We start from the raw sequence: 22,171 nt of genomic DNA on the forward strand, positions 1-22,171 counted from the left end.
ATGAGCAGTGAAGAAACCAAAAGCAGCAAGCCACAATAGCTAAGTGTCCAAAAATGCCACGCTGGTGAAACCATTTACAACAGCTTTTGAGCCCTCCTGCTAAGAAGAGTGCAACTACTTGCTATAGCATTATATTCCTAACTGTCATCATATTTACTAGTAAGGGTTTGGCTATTTCCAGCTCGTTTAATATGAATGCTGAAAAGTATATTCTTCATAAATGCTTTTGCATGTACAGATAGGCTTTACCTTACATACATATGACCAGAGATGCAAATATAATTTTTATCAAAAGCAATAAGGCATGTATATATGAACAAAACAAAAGATATATAATGTCATGAATCACATTGCTCTCATTCTCTTAAAACAACAAATATTAGAATTCTTGTACAAATTTTTGTCCCGATATAGAATAGATTTAGTGTGTGTTGTTTTGCATTGACAAGCTAGCAGAAGTGAGAAATCTTGGAAAGGTATTGTGATCTTTGCTGTAATATTTATTAAGCAGTACATTAAAGTCATAGCAATCTAAACATCTAAGAATTTCTGTCAAAAAAGCTGCACGTGATCACAGCTTTCTGTGCCATTTGCTTCAGATGTACATTCACCGCTACAAAGTGGAACTGGAACTCAGTCTAAACACTACCTTTCTACTTCTTTGTCAAAGAAGTCATAGTGAGCTATTAATTTAGTACATTCATAAGATTGTAATATCAAGACAATTAAGATACCACCAGGGTCATATCTACTATTAGGGGACCCTAAGCCTCTAGATAATATAACTAAAACATTCTTTTCTATTTGGGGGTCTAAATAAAGATTCTATGAAGATCACCAATGGACTGAAAGAAAATTAGTATTAGAAGAGACCTGAAGAAGTCATCTAAGCTATCCTCTTTCCTAAGAAATGAATAATAGCGATGCTATTCCTTAATGTACTTGCAAATATCTTCAGGAGACTACACAACCAGCCTAAGCAATCTACTCCAGTGCCTCATTATCTGGACCACTAGCACAGTTTTCAATTGTTTACCCTAAACCTTTCTTCCTGCAGCTTTAGGTCATCTGTCCTTGTTCTGTTCCCCAAGGACATGACGTATACATTTTACCTGTAGCAGCCTTTCATGTACCTTTTACAAACTGCTACCGCATCCCTCTCCTCTTTTATTTACACCTAGTCTCTACAGCTAAGCAGGCCTAGTTCTTTCAGTGTCTTCTTAGATGTCATCCTCTAAGAGTTTTTTAACTTTTGTCTTTCCTATGCCCCTTTATAAATGGGAAACTGTCACTCGGAATCAGTACAACAGTACACAATCCATTTTTGCAAGAGGTCACCATTAATTACCATTAATTTTCTGTGATACTAATACATTGAGATTCTTATAGTATCAGAGGATCTTTTAATAATGGATTTACATTGTGTAACAGGCATTTCTGATCTACAAATCTTTTTTCTATTTGATCCTCTCCACGGAATCATGTATCCCCTATGTACTTTCATTTATCAAAGTAAGGTTGAAATATTTAAAATGGATAATTACAGAATAACATGGCCACAGGGTGTTCAGGTGTTTCTTTTAACTCAGGTAAAGGCTTCCATTAACATAGATATCCCAGTGTTGTGGGAACAGCTTGTCCTTTCATGTGACACTTGGCTAATGTCACAAGTATGTACGAAATGTCTCTACTTCAGGAATGATTTCAAGAACTCATTCCAAGATAAAAGGTCAGAGAGCCAAACAATGTATGTTTTTATTTTCATTTTGTCTTTGAAGTTTTAATTTGACATCAAAAATCTGTCAAATAGGAGTACAAGCTTTTTTCCTGTTTTTCCTGGCTTGACTTTTCTATGTATCAACATTTAAGAAGACCAAAGTAAACAGGGGAGACAACAAGAGGTTGCTTGCAATTTCTTCAAAATGTAGTTAGCATCCACAGCTCCTTGTGTAATGGTTTTCCTCTGAATTTTGGACAGGAGGCATTGAAAGGATTTTATGAACATCAGTCCATTTAAATGCAACCCCAGGGAGATGCGGGGGGAGGGGGTTGGGTAGTGCAACCCACTCAGCAGATGGAGTTTGCTGAAAAAGAGGCGAAATGATTTGCCCAAAGAAATACAAAAGTTAGCAGACTGATAGTCTGGGGATATATAGAAAGAATGATGTGAAATAAACATAACACAGAGATGAAGAAAAGACGATGTGGTGATAGTCTAATTTCCAGAAAAAAAAATATTTTTGTAATGATATCTCCAGCATAAACACAGAAACCACATTAGTTAGAAAACTTCACCGAAACTGGATAAAATGAAAATAATCTGATCTTTCTGATAGTATATGGTGCAATAAGTAATTTCTAACAAATGTGGACTTTCATATTCTAAGTGCTTTTCCATCATCTACTATAGAATTAATTTAAGATTTATTCACTGCTAAAATATACAGAATCTTTAAAACAAAAAAGAAGAAAGCGTATGAGTTCTTCAGAAATAAGTTTATCTTTGTCCCAGTATGATCATTAATTTTAAACTAAATGTTACATGATTCCTACCTATAATAAGCTGCAATTCCACACAAACCAACCCAAACCATAAGAGGTTTTGGTGTATTACTTATGCCCTTTCCACATTTGAAAGTACTGGGACAGTACTTCCCCATTATCCTTTTTAGTTTTGAATTACAGTGGCCTATTTTATTTCAGGCAGACAAAGATGTGGTGACTTGCTGTGACCCAAACACAAAGCAGAAGCACTTTGACCTTAAGAAAAAGCAATCAGCCAAGCCTTCAGCAAGGGGATCTAGTTATCTCTCCCTTTACCTGAGCACAGGAAGTTGCTGCTTCCATTTGTTTCCCCTTTCATTTAGATCCTGTGAAAGCAGTTGGAATTCATTACTCCCATCCTGAAATTAGATTTGTTGGTGTGGCATGTATATCCTTGTAAGAGAGGTTGTGACTGCCCCCTCCCTGGCAGTGTTCAAGGCTAGGTTGGATGGGGCTCTGAGCAACCTGTTCTAGTGGAAGGTGCTCCTGCCTACAGCAGGGGGGCTGGACTAGATGAGCTTTAAAAGTCCCTTCCAACCCAAACTACTCTACAATTCTATGATAAAATGTGATGCTAGAATACTACAAACTTATGAATAAACCAACATACACTACAGTGAACAAGCATCCAGTTCTCTTCTAATGTATCCTGGAGCTTAGGTATCCAAGGGACCAAGATACTGACAAGCTACTGCAAGATGGAGGACAAATGGTGGAGGAGCCTTCAGGTGAGACCACAGCATGGTAAACAAGGGTCCCCCTTCTGGGGTTAAAGACCTAAACTATGTAAAACATGGTACGTCAGGTATCTGTGTCCTGATAATTGTAATACAACTTCTACACATTGTTGAGACAGAACAGCAACAGGCAAGACTTACTATGGAAACTTGCACATCAGAATAAACAGGATGTGATGGACTTTTAAATAGGCAGTTATTAAAAAAAAAAGGCAAAGAGATAGGAAATGTTTGTTGTCTTACTCTGCATCTCCTAAGGGACTTTTATTAATTTTGTTTTTAAAAATAGCATCAGCAGAGGTTTGTAGAGATAGAGCTGTCTACCATCTACCAGCTTCCACTTCAAAATGAGTAAAATGAATCCCCCTGCCTAAAATAAAGGCTTAGTGCATTTTGTTTGCAACAGTTACAGCACTGTAAGAGATATTAATTTATCTTCATAAAAAAAGCCTGAGAGAAGCATATTGTCTTATCATGAGATTGTATCATCTTCCAGTTACCTCAACTAGCGAGGACTGACCTTAAACTGGAATCCGTGAATGCGAAAGGGAACAATTCAACTTGGTATTTGTAGAAGCACATCTGGAGGAAGGAAGGGTCATTCCTATTGTGGGAGGAAGTTACGTACAGTTTCATGCTCACTGTTCCATTTCAAATACCAGAGGGCTGTTATTTCTGCCAAAGCACACAGTATTCCAAGCCAACAACTGGTAGGAAAACACAGTGTGTTGGTGAAGCAAGTCTACTGACTGTGCAACATGGGGATATACTTTCACGAGTGGAAGAGAGTCAGCTATGGCCTAGAAATATATATCTTACAATCATATAGTCATCCATGTGAAATAACCAAATATAATTAAAACTGTTATTTGCACCTGCAATGATAATGAATTTTAGTTTTTCATCAATGTTTTGAAGTTTAACAAGAGAGATGTTAACTTTAGCAAAGTTCTTGTTTATATTGTCTCATGGCTTCTCAGAAAGTCTCAGTTCCTCTTGCATTTCCTGGAACATCTGTTCCAAGCCTGCAAGTACTGGCGCAGTAAAATACTGTACAATAAATATCTAGCTCTGTATTCTAGTTGGCAAGGAAAATATTCATCAAGAAGATTCAAACTGCAAAGAGCAACAAAACATTTCTGGAAGATTCTGGGCCTTTCATGTCAATCTATATTGTGAACCCTTAGCAGGTACTAGCTTAAGAAATGCTATACAAAGGAAGGTTTTGGGGTAAAGATGGTAGGTCTAATGATTAGACTTGATCTTCAAGCTAAACCGCTTATGGCAGTAATGGCTGACATGTTCCTAAGTAATTGCTAACAGTGCAGGTTATTCCAAGCGGACAAAATTACTCACTTGATATTTCTTGCTTAATGAATGGCCAAGATTTAAGTGACTGGCAGTTTAACATCTCTCTCATTTCCTTCAGAGACTGTGAAGGAAAAGAAATAATGTTTCGGTCTGTAATGTGAAAAGCTGACACAGAGCTGTCAGACATTTCATTTCAGCTAATCCTCCCTAGGAAGCACAACGTTGTGTGAGCTCTGAATTCTCTGCGAGTTTATTGATCTCATGTTTGCCAGATAAACAAGTGACATCAGCCCTGCACTTGTCGACAGAAAGTGAAATGGCAGTTTCTATTATCCAGATGCAGGTTGGTTGGGTTGTTTGTTTAAACTGAATGAGCACAAGATGCCGAAGGTGCCTCAGCAGATACAGAATACAACAGCTGGCAGGATGTAACCTCTTACCTTAGTCACTAGGCAAGCCAAAGACAATCTCACGGAAGACCTGTTTATAAATGCCAATTTTTGTATAATGAATGGAGGTCACTTGGTGATGAAGTAGCCCATGCCATTTGTTTTAACTGCAGTTGACAACACACTGCTTAATTGACTAGAGCTAATCCAGCATGATGTACTTGCATGTGAATATGTGGAAGAAGCAGCTTCCTGAATATTTAAATGGACAATGTCAAGGCAGTCACAAATACTGTATTACATTAGCATGACTAATATAGTTCGCTAACAGGAATTACAGAAAAAAAGATCTTATTGCTGAGTACAATACTTTCTGTAGCTTCTTAGTACTTATTTAGTATCTTCTGCATGCCCTCATTCTTAGAAATGCTGCTCATTTATCAGCAAAAGGTCTTTGCAGCCTAGGTACTCAGTAAGCCAGACTGGCACAGAGCTGCTCTCATATATCATGGAACTTATTAACCATGTACATTTCTTTCCCCGTGTTTCAAACGAGCTGGACCAATTTGTTACACAACTCACACGTGGGAGTGAAAGGTATATAGAACAGTGTATTGCCAAATAGATGTAGTTCAATTACAAGTAGGACAGTACAATTGCAAAAATCTGGTGGATAACTAATTGCCTGGAGAATGTGTCTTCAGACACGAGCTGTTCTCCCAGTGCAAGAGTGAAGCACAAGCAGATGGACAATAAAATACATACATAAGCATCTTAGGTGTAACTCCACACTTCCATTTAGGATGGGATGTGTTTCTTTGAAGGGAACTGAGTTTAAAACCCTCAGGCTCTACTTTAAGCTGAAAACAGAATGAAAAATACTTGTTAGCATTCTCTTGATAACTCAAAAGTTACTATGAAGAGCATTCCATGGCCTAACTGCTGAAAGACTCTCTGTGGACACAACTGCAGAACAGTTTGTTGCTTCTATTATTTCCTTAATTCTAAAGTCCGCTGCAGGAATATTTTAATAGGAATCACAAAAATGGCTTTTTAAGATGCTATTTTATTTACATCCATGCATCACTAAAAAAAAGAGGGTTTTATCTCCAACTATCTTTTTTAACTGCACTCTGCAAGATCTTTTTTCACAATATTTGATTTCATTAGCTACTTTTCCCAGGGAAAAGATTTATCTGTCTACTTATTAATCATTTTCTGATTGTTTGCTTTCATTATGTTGATATTGTTCTTTGTGGAGTTTGTTTCAAGGTAGTTTCCCAAGTGGAAGTGGTATAGGTCAATATGGGAAGCACACTTTGCTCACAGGGGTGACATTCTTTCCAATGGCTTCATACCCAGTTACTATTCTTTTCTGCAAATGCCTTTTGATTTGTACTGTTTCATCTCCATTAGATTTCTGCTGACTTTTTCAAATATTTTCTTTCATTATGCAGGAGAATTTGCTGTGAGACACTTTCCTACTCTTGCTCTCAGTGAATATCATCTACTTTCCCAACAAGTCCCCCCTTGTCTCTGGCACTGTCTGTACAGTCCTGCACTAATGTCACTGACAGTACCCTCAAGGCCAAATTCCTTGACCTCCTGCCCTGTCAGAGGGCCAAGAGCACTAGGCCTTTGTGGGACTTTCCAAAGGGTTTGTAGACCGCTAAACAATCTACTGCATGGACATGTCAACATAAGCTCATAAGGCAGTCCAGTATGGTTTGCATCTTCTTGCCACACCAGAGAGTCTCCAGGCTCTCATACACTACTTTCACCAGACTCAGACATTGTCACAGAAATGGGAAAGCAGCTCGTAAAAGGTCATCACCCACTGAATGGACATGGCAGACACCCATACCTCTAACTCCTGGGGGTACTTCCAGAGGGAACACCATCACAACATCTAGCACTTACAGCTCATCTTACCATATTCACACCAACAGGCAGGCTAGAACTTCTGCTAATCAGGGCTGTCCTCAGGGAGGATCCCACGAGATAGGAGGGAGTTGTCTTCCTCAGAGAAGACCATCACAGTACCCTACTAATGGTCCCCATGTTGCACTGTACATCACCAGCTCCTCTCCTAGCTCAGTTGGCTGCCGGACCTCCTACATCTGGCACTGGGCACAGAGATAGGAGACAGAATACAGCTACAGCTCCACAATGAATAGCTAAGCTGGTACAAGACAGTATTGCTCCCCTTCTGCCCAAGCAGTACAGCACTGAGCTGGGTTCCTGTCCACTTCTGTAGATCCTGCTGGAATAGTCTTCATCGCAGGAAAAGGAAGGCCTTGACTTTAAGACAATATTTCTCCATTTCAAAAAAGTAGAGCCATTAGCTCTTTCCCCCTTTGGCTCCTTCAAATCTCTGTGCTCATTCTAGGGAGTAATTTCTGACTCATGCTAGACAAACACACACATACCTGGGGTGAATGAGTAACGAAGCTTCAGCCAACAATGCTCTTCATGCAGGTACCAAGCACACGGATCCCCCAAAGTGTTCCTAGAGAGACTACTCCTTTGGAGACTTCCTTGTTGAGATTCATACAAAATACTAAGGTCTCTCTTCAGACATTTGTTTGCTACTCTCCATACTGCTTTTGCCAAGTCATTTCTGTTTATCTTCTTAACATCAAAGTCTCCACACCTTGAGAACTAAAGTAAAAATTACATAGCTATCTTCTACTGGCAATAGTACCAACTCATTTTCAGTGGGAGATCTGGACACGGTATTCCAAAGAATTATTATGAAATGAAATGTTAATGAAACTCAATTGGAACTTCTTACAACTATTTAGAGAAGGCTCAAATCTAAAAGATACACCTGAAAAATACTGAATTCCTTAGGGAAACTAAATCAGAGCATTATCACCTCTTGTGGATCCATATTTAGCATTCATATTTTGTACTAGGTGAACACACGACAAAACTTGTGAGAGAACTGAATGAACATCAGGTGGTCTCTAGTGAAGCTCAAGTCAATGCAACTACCAAAGATTTCTTTCCAAATATTGTACTGTACTCTGCTGTCTCAATACTGACATAATTTCCAGTGATAATAAACATAATTCCAACTTACAATAAGACATAACTTATAACAAATAACTGCAAGCTACAGTAAAACAGAATTTAAATTATTTCTCCCCTGTTAATAGCTACATCTTAACAGATGGATTAAAAAATATAGACACCAGAATTTATTCTATTTCTAAAGCAAACTGTTAAGAGGCATAGGAGATACTTCTTGTATTCCCTACAAAGAAGAAAAGGATGAAATTCTAGTAATTTGTAAAAGATAAACCCATTTTCATAAGATTGAGCCTGTACGAGAAAAAAAAAAAAAAGTGGTATGTTACAATGGACTACATGCATGTCCTGTCATGCGTGAAAGCTGCTGGTCTGCTTTTCACACACTGGGAATGAAGAGAAGGGTTTAACGTCTCTGTAATGATCCCTAGTGTGATTAGAGTCTTCACCTGCCCTGCAGAGTGAGAAACTTTGACAAGAAATATATATTATTGGATAAAATTTATTCTCAAAGTTCCAAATTTCTCTACTAGACAGATAATGCACAGGGTGGTGTAACAAGAGAATGTGATTCTAAGTGAAAATGAAAGTCATGTGTTATTCTTTTGATATAGACTAGAAATAAATAAAAGCAAACAGATTTTACTATCGTAGGCTCAATATTATACTTGGCAATGTTTTATCTCTTGGCAGCAGTGAAGGCCAAGGTGAGGGGTCTGAACATTACTAATGCTTGCATGAAGCTGGCAGGAAGGGCTACCTAGATTACTTAATGATGTGTGCTTTGCAGTTAATGAGCCATGCCTCAATTTTGTCTATTTAATGGAAGAAAAAGAAGTTACTTTGAGAAGTGCATTTGTCATGAGGGGATGATTGGTTTTGATGCCTACTATTATAAAAACATAGTACTGGATGTAAATACATAGATACATATGTAGTCTAAAATGTGGGTTTTTTTCTCTTTTACTGAGCACAGTATTAATAAGACACAAAGCATTATGTTCATATATTAAATATTTTTGATAACATATGCTGTCTTTGAAGTTCTAGAAAGGTAGTTTTGTGACATGATTAATGAACTTTGCCTTAGGTGTGCTAAAAATTGCATAAGTAGTGTAAGGTACTACCAATTTCTTCATTATGCTAGCTAAATTGCATTTACTGTGAAGAAAAGCAGAATATCCTTGTAATACTGAATTACAACTCTCAAGTGACAGATTCTTAATGAAATACTCTAGAATTTGTTTTACCTGACTTATCCCTTTGATAACCCCTATTACTGTTTAATTCAGAAGTGCAATTAAAATATATAGCAAGCACATATGTGCATTTACAATATATACAGCTTCATGCATGTATACATCTCCCCAGTATATTATATAACAATACATATATTTTTTTCCTAGAAGCCTACTTCTAGCAGTTTTTTTCAGGGTGTTGCAATTTTTTTCATAGTGGAAAGAAGCTATTTAAAAAAAGGATATTCAACCTTATGGCAGGAGACATGCCAACTTTCAAAAAAAAAATGTTTTAAGACCAACAAACTGCTGAAGTTCTTCCCATAAGGCCTTTTCTCCTATTCTTACAAACAGAATATTACAAAATTTGCTTTAACATTTGCAGGAAGAGACCAGAATTGGTCTTGAGGATAACAAGTTTGTTGGCCACCACCAACCTATGCAAAATAGTGCCCCAAAGGGAAATAAATCGACCTATCTCAAACCCACAGGAAGTCAGCCTGCCATCCCCTAGGCACATCAAAAGCTCAGCTCATTACAGCTGATGTCCACACACATAAAAATGCACACGCACAGACACAAAGGCTTTGAAGTTCTGATTGTTTCATATGCTGTGTTATTGTGAGAGACTAAATCAGTTCCCATTTCAAAGATAATAAATATGATCTGCTTATAGAGTGAAACACCCTTAAAGATGCAAAAGATTTGTCCTCAGTCTGAGGTACCACTGATAGACACTCTTACATGTGGTTATAATTCTGTGTAAGTTTCTAAACAGGGTTTAATACAATGTAATTTTTGTCTTTTATGAGTGAGTCAGAAGCTGGAAGATCTAAGTAGAAGAAACCTGTGGAAGCCAAAACTACTTACAACACCTTTACTTGTACAACTTGGGTGCTCTTCTCTCAATTTGGATCCTCAGAAATACTTGAGTAAAGCAGGAACATGTATTTTGGTATATTGTTCCCAAATAATGCTTGCTAATTGTTTGCTCTATCTGCAAATATATATTTGCATTTTATTTGCTAATATAAATTATTACAATAGCAAGTACTTTTTCTTAAAAGGGAGAAAGGAGGACTTGTTCCCAGCTTCTCTCTACCTACTTATTTAAGCAGAAGATTAACAAGATCTCATTCATATGCCAATCAGCACATGTTTAGCAGAGGCAATTTTACACAGCTCACAGCTTGTGTCCAAAGATCAGTCTTCACTTATTTTGTAAAGAATGCCAGCTAGCCTTAGTAATTTAAGTCAACGTAATACTACACAGATTTTTAACATTTGATTGGACTCACAGAACACTGATGATGATCTTTATTATTATAATAGTCTTTCCGAAAAACAACCACATTTTTCTCGGGACTCTGCAGTAGCAGTTTCAGGCAGTATTTTTTATCATTATAAAGTTTTCATGTTTTAGGAGAACTACTACCTCCTATAACAGATCCTGTAGGATTGAATTTATGAAGAATTCACAGTGACAAATAAAAACCAAACCAAACAAACAACTTTCTTGCCTCAGGTTATACATTTTGTTCACCAAGGTGCAAAATTCAGCAAGGCACAGTTACAGTTCCTCAAAGAGTGGCTGACACATTATTATTTGTATGAATGATTATGCAAATAAACAAAAGCAAGTTGACATCTCAGCCACGTCAAACATAAAATGTTAAACAGCACAGCCAGGTCTTCCTCCAGTAGATACACTAAAGCTTTAATCTATTCTTATTTTCCAGTCTGCCTTCCTCCATCAGAAATCAGTACATTTCACAGAAACCTTCCAATAAACAGTCTGAAGCACCTATTAGCTTAGCAGGATTCCACCTTTTGAGGACGAACATGAGGCTTTGCTTATCAGGTTCAGGGCAAAGGGCACTTGTAAGGGAGTCAGTAAAACTGACTCTGTACTTAGCTCTCTAATTACGATCAATTTTTGAGACAGTTTTCCCCTGGCAAGCAGGAAATAACCTTGACATGGAATTCTTGAAAGAAGACATTGCCTCTGCAACTATACCATGCACGTGTGTAAATAAATTAAAATTTCACTTACACAACAATCATTCTTCGCATCACTGGATTTGCCTCTCTTGAGAAGCTCTTTCTGCAAGGCTCCTGATACCTTCTCTAAGTTGAGATGTTGGCAAAATTCCTTTCAATGAAAGGACATCGGTAACAAGAAAAATAAAAAATGGTATTACATTCTTATATCTTTGTCTTTGCACAACTCTTCAGGTAAATGTTAACCATTATTTTCAGAAAGTCTACAATAACAAAGCTTCAGGCGTGTAGTGGAGATCAAATTCTGCTACTGTGTGTCAGCATTCTTTGCCTAATAAAGCATCTCAAGCCAGCTCAAGCTCCATTTGAACTGTGTTTATTGTTCCTTAAATATAGTTCTACTAACCTGCTTTTTGAATTAAAATTGCCCACTGGCCTGCCTGCTGGTGGTGAAAATCTTAAATTCAGAACAGAATCATGCAACCATTATCATTAACAAGGGAGAAGTTAGCTAATGATTGGCAGTTTAAAGAATAATGGAACTGTTAATATTTGAGGCCATCCTCCCTGCTTCTGTCTATCACAAGTACTAGAATAATTTAAATTAAATACTTTATGTGAGTAAAACACATTTCAGATGCATTATAGCTATTGCTGGTTGAATACATCTATCATTTCTAAAGTTAGGCCTAAGTCTACCTGCTCTCCAAGGACTTAATTTTGCCCTAATTTATACCTGGGTAATTCCACTGCTGTGAATCATATGGTAGGATGTATATAAAGGGAATATTTCATCCTTGCAAAGTATTTTTACTAAGTTTTCTTTTAAAAATAATTAAATTTCAATGTTTAAAAAATCTTTTTAAAGAGAACTGATTTGTAGAAAAACTGTTCTAGAAAGAAGTACCGATGGTTTAATATGACACTTACACAAAGTAATGTGAAATGGATTTTTGTAAAAGATTTTTCCCAAATGCAAAAGATTTAGTTCAAAGAAGATTGAATCGAAATGGATCTACTAGAAACAAAGTATTAAAACTCTCTTTTTTCCCCAGAGGGAAAATACCGCTTCACTTGCAGTATTTCATATTAATAGTCTTAAGTCAGTTGTGAAGTGTTGCAGAAAGCTCTGCACCTTGAAACGTATGGGGTGTGTGGATTCAGCATTCAACACTGAATTTATGAGTTGGTCCTACTACATGATTACTCTGGAGTTTTAAGACCCACGATATAACACTCCAATTTATTCTTGCCAGTGCTATCTTTTCAGTTCAGGCTTAGGAGCTTAAGCAGACTTTTTTTTTCCCTCTCTGCTATGAAAAGCCAATCTGTATACCAATATAGAAAACATATTTCAAATTAAATAATGTTGTTACGTATTCACAAAACTCCCAATTACCACTGTTATTCAAGTGTGCTCACTGTCAATATGTATTTACTACAAAATTGATAGTGTTACTGTAAAAGCCGGCAGAGGAACACTCTAAGACTCATTTTGGAGTTTTAGAAAGCAGGTATTCCTTCTTGCAGCACTGGGCGCACATGTTAATAGCTTCGCAAGGTGAGCATGCCCCAGATGTACAAAAGAGGCAGCTAATATACCGTGAGATTATGCATATTAATAACTTTTCCAAGAAGTGAGTTACATATGCGTTAGACTTCCTGGAACCAATTACAATATCTTCATCTTAATTACACGCGCCCTTTCTTGCTGGATGGTGGTCTCGAGGGGTCCCTGGTGGTCTTTCTCACAATGTCTACTGGTTGCCCTCAGTGCTCACGCATGCTCACAAAGGTCTGTTAGGAGGTGGTGTGCAACTGTGTTGTGTCTTGAGCTGGTTTGTTTTAATTTGTCCACTCCTTGTGCCTGTTATCTTCAAGAATAGGCCCCAACTGTCTATTACTGTCTTACCTTCAAACCTCTTTCTTATTCATGAAAGTACCAACCTTCAGCTGTGTCTGCACATACCAGAAGCTGCATTGACACTGACCTAATTTATTATCAGTAAAAATTGTTTAACAAGACGAAAAAGCAAGAGAGGGAAAAAAAAAAAAAAAAAAAAAGGTTAGCAAGATGTTTTGACTTACAATAGAAGACTCAAGTTGACTCAGAAATTGTCAGAACTTGTGATCTTTGGCAATGCAACTGACAGACTGAATTGTGTAAATATCTGTCCACCCCACCATTAAAAAAGATGACCATTTCAGATCAGTTGAAGCAAAGCTTTTCTGTTTTCTTATGGAAAAAAACATAAAGTTCTCTCTGGTCAACTAAAGCTTTGCTTAGTCTGTGTTTTTTTTACCAAATTATAAAAATGTGAAACACTTCTAAAACAAGTTTTGAAATTTATTTTCAGCTTTCTTTCAAAGGGAGCATTTATCAATCTGATTCAAATTCGTGTTTTATCTCTCTCTCTCTTTTTTTTTTTTTTTTATATGACTAAACATTTATTTTGGTGAAAACTTTTCAAACAAGAGAAAAATTGCCTTGTTTTTCCTTCTAGTTTTTCTCTTGCAGAATATTCTATTTGGGATTACTTAATTTAGAATATGTATCACAGAATAACACAATAGAAGAATTAGTCTTAATAGCCACCAACTAGGAGGTTGGTCAAGAACCATCCATTGAAATGAAAATGTTAAGAAAAGTTCTGAAGTAACTGTGGTTCTGAATTAAATTGCATCAAATGTGAAAATGGATCTTTATGACTTCTTAATGAAGTTGTTAGATCTTCTGTGAAAATGCTGAACTTGCCTGCTATGTATACAGAGTACCTAGAGCACACAATATTCTTTCTGAAATTATAGAAACAGTAATGCTATTTCTGAAGCAGGACTGTTCCCTTTGTAAACATGCCAAAGACACCAAAAGCTTCCAGTCTCTAAACATGCCTTTTATGGGGAGACAGAAATCTCATCTCAGAAGAGAACTCTTCTAATAAAATGGCAGACCTTCTTGAGCTCTCTTTTAGCCAATTACTTTTAATGGCTTCTCAACTTGAACACCCTCAAAACGGTTTCACCTGAGTTGTCAGGGAACTCTTATTCTTACCATCATTTCTGAAGCCTGCCCTTGTGTTTGCTCCTCAACTCCTGCAGACCCCCTACTTCTTTTAGAAATCTCCCAGTCTGCAACTCTGCTACAAGCTCCTTCCTTGCCTGAATTTCAGATTTTTTCACCTGAACATGCTCAGTTGCCCTGAACAGCATCTCTTACTCCCCAGAGATTTCTACCTGCTCTGGTGCACCAGGGCAAGATAATCAGACAACCTCTTCCTCTGACTAGCTGCTCCTTCCTAGCACACTCTCATGAATGTCCTGAGCCAACAAATAAATCAGCTTTGTTACTTATCATGCCCTGCAGTATCAGAAGCCTGATCAATTGTCTCTATCGGAAATCTTTGCTTCTGACCCCCCACTTACATTATTATACTTTTGACTGTTCTATAACGCCCACAGTAATCTTTGATCAAAGACGGTATGTGGTAATCTTCCTTTTATTACCGGTTAAGTTCTTACTTCTATTTGGTTGCCAGCTGGTAGTTTCATTGAATTGCGCACAGATTACCTGGGTATGTTTATGTACTGCAAGTTCATCAGCTAAAGGAGCATTCCTGCAGTTTCCACATACGCTAGCAGTGGCAGAGCGAGTGGAAGATATTTTTCTTTGGCTTCCAAGACAAGGTTAAAATCTGACCTGGAAAGAACTGAATGCTAGAAGTCTATGAAGTACCTAGTGACTGGTTTTAGATGTTTCTGTGGAGAAGGACTCTCTCAAAAAAGGAGAAAATGCTCTTCTAGGTAGCTCAAAAAAGTAAAAAAATATATGTATATATCTATATATATCTATATCTATCTATATCTATTTGTAGGTGCTTCTATTACTACATGAAAAATGTTATAAAGTTTTATCTACTATTTGTTAATATAAACAACACACATTGTTGATCAAGCTATTGCATTTTCTGAAATATCTGGAGTCCTTTAGGGTTGTTTCCAGAAGCAGAATTTTAGGAGCAGATAAGGCTAGTTAACAACACCCAGAAATTCAAAGCTCTCCTGCGAACTGAGAATGTATAGCTTTTACGAGTTTTATTTATGGGCCGGCTTCAAGTTGAGCTTTTATTCCAAATGGCAAGTTTGAAAACTTTGGACCAATGAAGGTAATTGATCCATCAGCTTATGATTCCTTGAAAAAGATGTGTATGTGATTTTTGACTTTTCAAGTAGTGTCACAGTACATGATCCTGAGAGATGCTGAGCATCCAAGGATTACAATTTGAGCATTTGCCCTAGCTATTCTTCTGGCTACTCCTTTGGTTTTTTTTTCTTGTTTTATTCCAAGCTTGTAACAGGTTTACGCTGTCACACACTAAATATATCATTATATAATTTTTATAAGAAAAAGCTTCTTCAAGCAGCTTCAGCTTTGACCTACAGTTACATAATTTTTTTGTGCTTCATTAAATTTCATTGAAATCACAGTACTGTAGTTAATCACTGAAAAAAAAAATATGGAAAGCAGACAGATGCTGGTTTGCTTGCAGCTATTTTATGGGCTAGGTTGTGTCATAGGTGTTTTGACTAATCCCATGTAATTTTGATGGCTCATTAATATGACCGTGCTTAGCACTGCCTCTCCCACTCTCCCTGTGTACCTCAGCTTCTTTGCTTCAAATTATAAAACATTCTGTAGCCCAATATCCATAATATATGAGCTCAACCTTGACATGATGACAGCACTGCACAGAGTCCTATGGTTGATAGGATGCTAAGAAGTGGTTTTCTTCTTCCTTCCCACGGGGCACTTACCTATCTCAGTGTGCAACCAACGGCTGACAAGATGGTTTATATGTAGTGACACCAGGCACAGCTAGCTACCCAAAAGAAAATTAAATCTCACACTGAGAGAGGACCCACTATCAGTTAAGCTTGCAATGAGCTGTAACTGTGCCAAGTACCATCATTACAAGCCAATTGTTGTTTTTTATTGTTGTTCAATACAAGAGATTCCTTCTCTAAGCAATGCCTGCCCCTGAAGAAAAGATTAGGATTACACAATGTGGATAGTAATTTCCAGTTTTCTCATGTATAGTCATAAACTTCAGAGCAAAAGACGTCCAACTGCTTGGGGAAGGAAGGGGGTAAAATGGTAATAAGAATGAAAATGGCAGTAGTAACCCAGTACATCAAGCAATTGGTGTTGAATAAGCGCAACCTGAACTACTGAAGAAAACTCCAGAGCTAAACAGGATTTGTGGGCCAGAATACTGCAACAAGGATGAACTTCATTTCACAGCAACTTCCCTCATTTCAGAACATACTTTTATTCCTTATTTCTAGAGTCAAACTTTTCAAACGCTTTGATGAAAACATTTTTTTCCCCCCTGATTGAAATGTTATGCTTTTTAATTCATGAAGGTGTGAAGATGTACCAAGATTTCTCCTTCAATACATGGACTGTGCAAGACAAACTTCAAATATCCTTCCATCTCATTCAGAATGATTTGGTGCAAAAAAATCTTCTGCTTTGAATCTGATGACAAGCAGAAAATAAACAAGAGACTCCCTCCTCCTGGGCTAGTGCCCCAGCTGCACTGAGACAGAAGTTTTGTTAAAACCAGTATATCAGCATATTTAGTTGGTAGCAAAGCTCCTGAAATCAAATCCAATTTAAAGCCTTCCAACTAAAGTGATAATTTTTTGGTTCATTCTCAATTTCCTTTCCCAGATTTTTGTAATTAAAGGGGCAGAGATGAAGAATTCACAAATTTTACTGAATTATATTTTTCAGTGATGATACAAAACAGCATTTGCAGTTGACAGTTAACAAAAACATTTATTTAATTTCAAAATTTTTCAAAATGATGCTATGTCACTTCTTTCTTTTGATATTTCTAAAATGGTGTAGAAATTTTCCAATAGAAATTCTAGCATTTGCTGTATGAAAATTTGGAGTGAAAACTCTTAAAAAAATACGTATCTTTTAAGAAGATTTCATGTGGAAGGGTTTTTTGTAAAGACATTCTTGTTCTACTGCCATCAGCATTGAAATCTTTAAAAAAATGCAGCCAGAAGCCTAAATTACATGATATTGAACTTGTCTAAACTGTGTTTTACAATTTATTTCATTATACTGGTGCAAACTCTTATGTGCTTCCATTTAAATAATTTTAAATTTGATTTATATTGATTTAGTATAAATCAAGTCCTTCTCAACTTAAGGGAAGTCAATACAGGACAGGTTTAATTCACGTGATGATTCCCTGAATAAGAATTTAATAAAATCAATTTAGCACCCAAATTTGACTAATCAGTGCAATCTCACAAGTAGCCTGAAATAGAGGAATTGGCGTTATTTTATCATCTGAAAATATACTAGTAGAAAAAAGAAAGCTGATTAAAGAGATAAGGCTACTACAAGATGCAATTGCACATATGCATCCTGTGCTATGACGCACCAGAAGCCAACCATTAATTTCTATCATCAGATATTTACCTGGATCTGCCCCAGGAGTCTGAAGTTATGCACTCACAGGAAAATGCTGTATCTGTAACTAGCCTATGACTAACAAAGCTTTGTATGACTTTTTAAAAAATGAGCGCATGGTATTTCAAAACTGTTCAAAGGAGTGGTATGAAAGAACCAAAGGAAAGGCACGAAACTCCCAAATACTACCACTCTGAATGTAACACTCTTGCTCAGACCCAGGAGTTTCCTGATTATAAACCAAAATCAAATAATCAGGAAAAAACATAATGAAGTTCACTAATATACTTTAAAGCAACACAATAGGCAATAATGTTTGATTCAACACAACTGCTTGTAAGTTAGTGGTTGAACCCTTGGCCCTGATTTTCTGATACAAAACAATGCTGCCAAGAGAATGCGTAACAGATGCTAAATATGCACGTCTCACACACTGCTTGAATTTGTTCATCACTGACTTCCTTTGGGATAAAAAAGATATTGTCAAAATGATAATGATTGTGTAAACATTTTGACCACTTCAAGCGTTTTCTGAATGCCAGATAAATTCAGAATAATTTTTAGCAGTAGGCTTGCCAGAACATCAGCTGAAGCCTTCATTACAGCTATTCATATCTCTATAATAAAGGTTGCGTCAGCAATTCCATTATAAATGCTCTTTGAGAGGGTTTGATAATTTGGCTGCAAAAAGTATTTTTGGCTGAAGCTTGGCATATAAGTTGTCTTAGATATAATTTTTAAAGTTAGTTTTAAACTGTTCAGCTGTTTTCTGCATAAAGATGGAAGAAACAAAGATGTTTTAGCTCATTTAAATTGTTCTCTTTTTTTCCCTTCATAAAAAAAGCACCAAGTTTCTTCCTCTGAAATACAAATTATGTTAAGGAAAAAAAACAAAAAACAAACCAGGAGCCACATACAATCTACTGGCATATTTACACTTAGATATATGCTAATTACATGTACTTTGGTTAACTGTGGCATGATCCAGATGTCAAGGATTAAGATAAGGAAGAAATTACATGGAGGAATGGTGACACAGAAAGTCAGAAAGCTTTTCACCTTCCCAAGAAAGGGTAACATTGATCATAAAATCATCAGCCTGAGGTCCAGTACTGTGCTTCTAGAAAGCAGAGTGTAATGGGGCAGTTGTTTTATAAACGTAGCTGTAAAAGGAAAACTTGACAAATCATTCAGGATTAACTTAATCATGAAATTAGTAAACTGATTTAGGAGAACAACTGATTTGATGGCACTGATCTTTCGCAGTGCCCAGAAGACCCACAACCTTTCATGGATGTTTATCACAACTATGAGCTCAGAAGTTCGAAAGTGGATGAAAGGCCACAAAGTGTCAGAATCCCTATGTCCTAACAAGAGAAGGACAAGACAAGTTTGGTCCAAACTAATTTGCAGACTAATTTGTAAAGAAAAGAGGTACAAGATTAGAAATTCAGTGGACCAAGATATTTGTGCTGGAGGTAAAGGAATGCAGAGATGATCCATTCTACCTATAAATCTCCATTTGGGTCCTTGAAGGATTTTCAGAGAAGAGGGCAATATAGGATGAGAGGACTGAAAGGGGCAAGCTTCCCTCTCACTGTCTTCTAATACTCCACCGATAGATCACTGTTTACATCAAAATCTAGATGGCATTACCACCAGCACTGCTTTGCTTAAGTCTTAACTTTGGTTAACTTCTTCAACATGAGATCCAGGCTATTGTAGTCAACCCCTCCAACAGGAGCCTTGTTTCTGGCAGGTGCTGGCAGGTAAATTATACATGTTGTCCATGTTTTTCCAGGAAAGAAATTATTAAGTTAGAACCTGAAATGAAAGCTGTCCTTGCTACACATTTCTGTTCCCTTTTTAAGCATATATGCTTTAGCCTGTCTTCAGGAAACTCCTGAACTTTAGAACAATGGAAAGAATAATAACTAACCTACATCAGCCAATTTTTACTCTACCAAAAATGAGAGAGGATTGAGATTCTTCCTTATAAAAACTTCTTTGAGGGAGGAAAAACAAGGAAGCTCTATGCTGTAAAGATTTGCAGGAATAAACCAGAATAGTAAATAGTTTCCTTTCTGTATCTTACAAAGATTGTTCACAGTGTTTGCAAGCATGGGAACAAGAATGCTTAGTTTCCTCTCTGAAATGCCAGTGTTTAGTGTTGTACACTGGCAGGGTCACCTAAATTAGTAGAAGAGAGCCAGGTACAGGACAGACTATACTGTGGATAAAAGTTGCACGGTCAGTCTTTGGAGAAAAATAGTAATAATGAAAGCTTCATAGAATCTTATCCCATACTGGATTCATTTTACCCATCTTCTTACTCCTTATTACTCTGGCTAGAGAAGGAGGAAATCTCATAAAAATGTGGCTAATTTTGTTTTCCTAGGATGATTAGTTAAATCGGGATAGAACAATTTAGAGATATTTATTTTCCCTCTGTTGTGTAACCTCACTCATGGAGGTGCCTCAGGGATACTAGTCCCTTAATGGGTAGGTATGATACCCACATCCCTTGTTAACAATCTTGCATTTCATTGGACTTGGCTTACACCTTTACTGGCAGTTAAATCATCCTTTCTTTCTAGGGATGTCTGATAGGACTACATCTCCCAGGCAGGGACATATTTCCCCCTGTGACAATTATAATCTCTAGAGGTCTGCAAGGAGTGGAAGAAGCCCTAGTCTACACAGTGAAAATGAAAATACATTATATGGTAGTGGAAAATTATACCAACTTCACGCATGATGTATTCAAGTTTGGATATGCTACGCTTTCAATGAATATAGTTATCTTCAACAGGGATTACTACTGGAAAAAAGGGGAAAAGAAAACTTTTTCACAAAGTGAAATTAATCTGAGTGAAATTCACTTTTACAAGAATGTGTATTAAAGCCTTCCAATTACTAGAGAATGAACATCTGTTTGCAGGAGACAGTAAATGCAGTGAAGAAATTAACTTTTAAGTAATGTATTTGTTAATACATTAAATTAGTACCATGGGGAAGGGGCTCCATTTGCACTTTTTGGACATACACAGAGCGCGTCTGTATTTCCTTATTGTCCTCAAGAAACTGCTGCCTCCCAGTTCTGAAGGAAGTCACTAGGCTAAGAATTACAGCACATGATTCGACCTTTCTTTTCTAAGATGTATTAAATCATTTTCAATTACCAAAAAAAGTAAGCTACTTGACAGATGGCTTCAAAGCACTATTCTTCATGGTTCATTACCAGAATCTTGTAAACAAGAAGAGGCTTTTCTTACCTGCCTGTGAAGATGCTGCTGAATGGCTTATTTCTGGAACTGCTGACTATAAGTACGATAGTGCTCTTTTGTGATACAGAACTCCCAGAAACTATTTACCTCTTGGCAAATTCGCTGAGACTATTTTGAAGTTAGATCTGGGTACAGAATTTTAATACTCTCACATTTCCAAATGTAAATCTGCCTTTCCGCACTGCCTGAAACTCCAAACACTGTCACACAAGGAATAAATGTAGCACGGTCCCATTAGAACCACTCTGGATTTCCTTTAAGCACACGGCAGAAGAACTTACATTTCCATACATGACCTGAAGTTCTCACAATTCAGTACCCAATTCCTCTGCAATAACAACAGCTACCCTGGGCCTTGAAAGCAACACACATTTTGCCTAAAGCTTGATGCTGCAGTCAGAATGGTTGTTAGAATTCTTTTCTTTATTTTCTTTTCTTTCTATATTTATATTAGTAGACTAAACATGTTTACAAGAATAATGGAAAGTGGAATTATCCAGCATAAATGATACATTACTGCTCTGGTCAGTGTTTCCAGTGTGTGTTTGTAGTGGCTAAACACTAAGTTTTTAGAGAATTTTTTTCAAACAACATGTCTGAGAAGTAAAATAAATTTAAAATCAGATGCTCGACTCTCAAATTTATAGTAGGCTTCTTGGATGAAGTGGATGAGGGTGGGGAAAGAAATGAATCAGTGTCAAGTACTTGACTTACTTTTAGTAACCTGACTCAGGCAAACTTCTGTATAGGACAGACATTTTGTTCTGAAGACTAGAAAAGTTGCTATGAATCTTCCTCAGATGAGAGATTATAAGCACTCTCAACTAGCAGAAATTTTTCCTGAGTAAATAAGTACAGGACTGGACAATGAAAAGCTAAAACTATCATTACATTTTAATGTTATTCATAGCAGTTGTCTTCTGTTTGTAAACAGAAGAATAAAAGCATAAATATTGTAGGCGGTATTACAGAAATGGATATTTCCACAGAGTTTTAATTGAAAATATTAACTTTTACATTAAATCTAATTAAAAATTTTAATTTATAATATGGCATCCAAGTGCTGCACTATAAACCTTACATAGAGAAGCCTAAAATCTATGAGGTTGTGGTTGGAACTCAGAAATGTCAAAGTTTCAAG

The 22,171-nt window shown here is 36.8% G+C and overlaps 1 long non-coding RNA gene across 1 annotated transcript; it reads right to left on the minus strand.

Moving 5' to 3' along the window:
• Positions 1–352: 352 nt before the first annotated feature.
• Positions 353–13,257, minus strand: LOC113479514. The gene is made up of 3 exons (XR_003398288.1): positions 13,148–13,257; positions 13,112–13,113; positions 353–363 (listed from the first exon to the last, which is right to left on the minus strand). It is a non-coding gene; the product is annotated as an uncharacterized LOC113479514 (long non-coding RNA).
• Between the last annotated feature and the right edge of the window lie 8,914 nt (positions 13,258–22,171).

This window comes from Athene cunicularia (assembly GCF_003259725.1).
Source record: "Athene cunicularia isolate RWA chromosome 4 unlocalized genomic scaffold, athCun1 chr4_part2, whole genome shotgun sequence".
Lineage (NCBI taxonomy): Eukaryota > Metazoa > Chordata > Aves > Strigiformes > Strigidae > Athene > Athene cunicularia.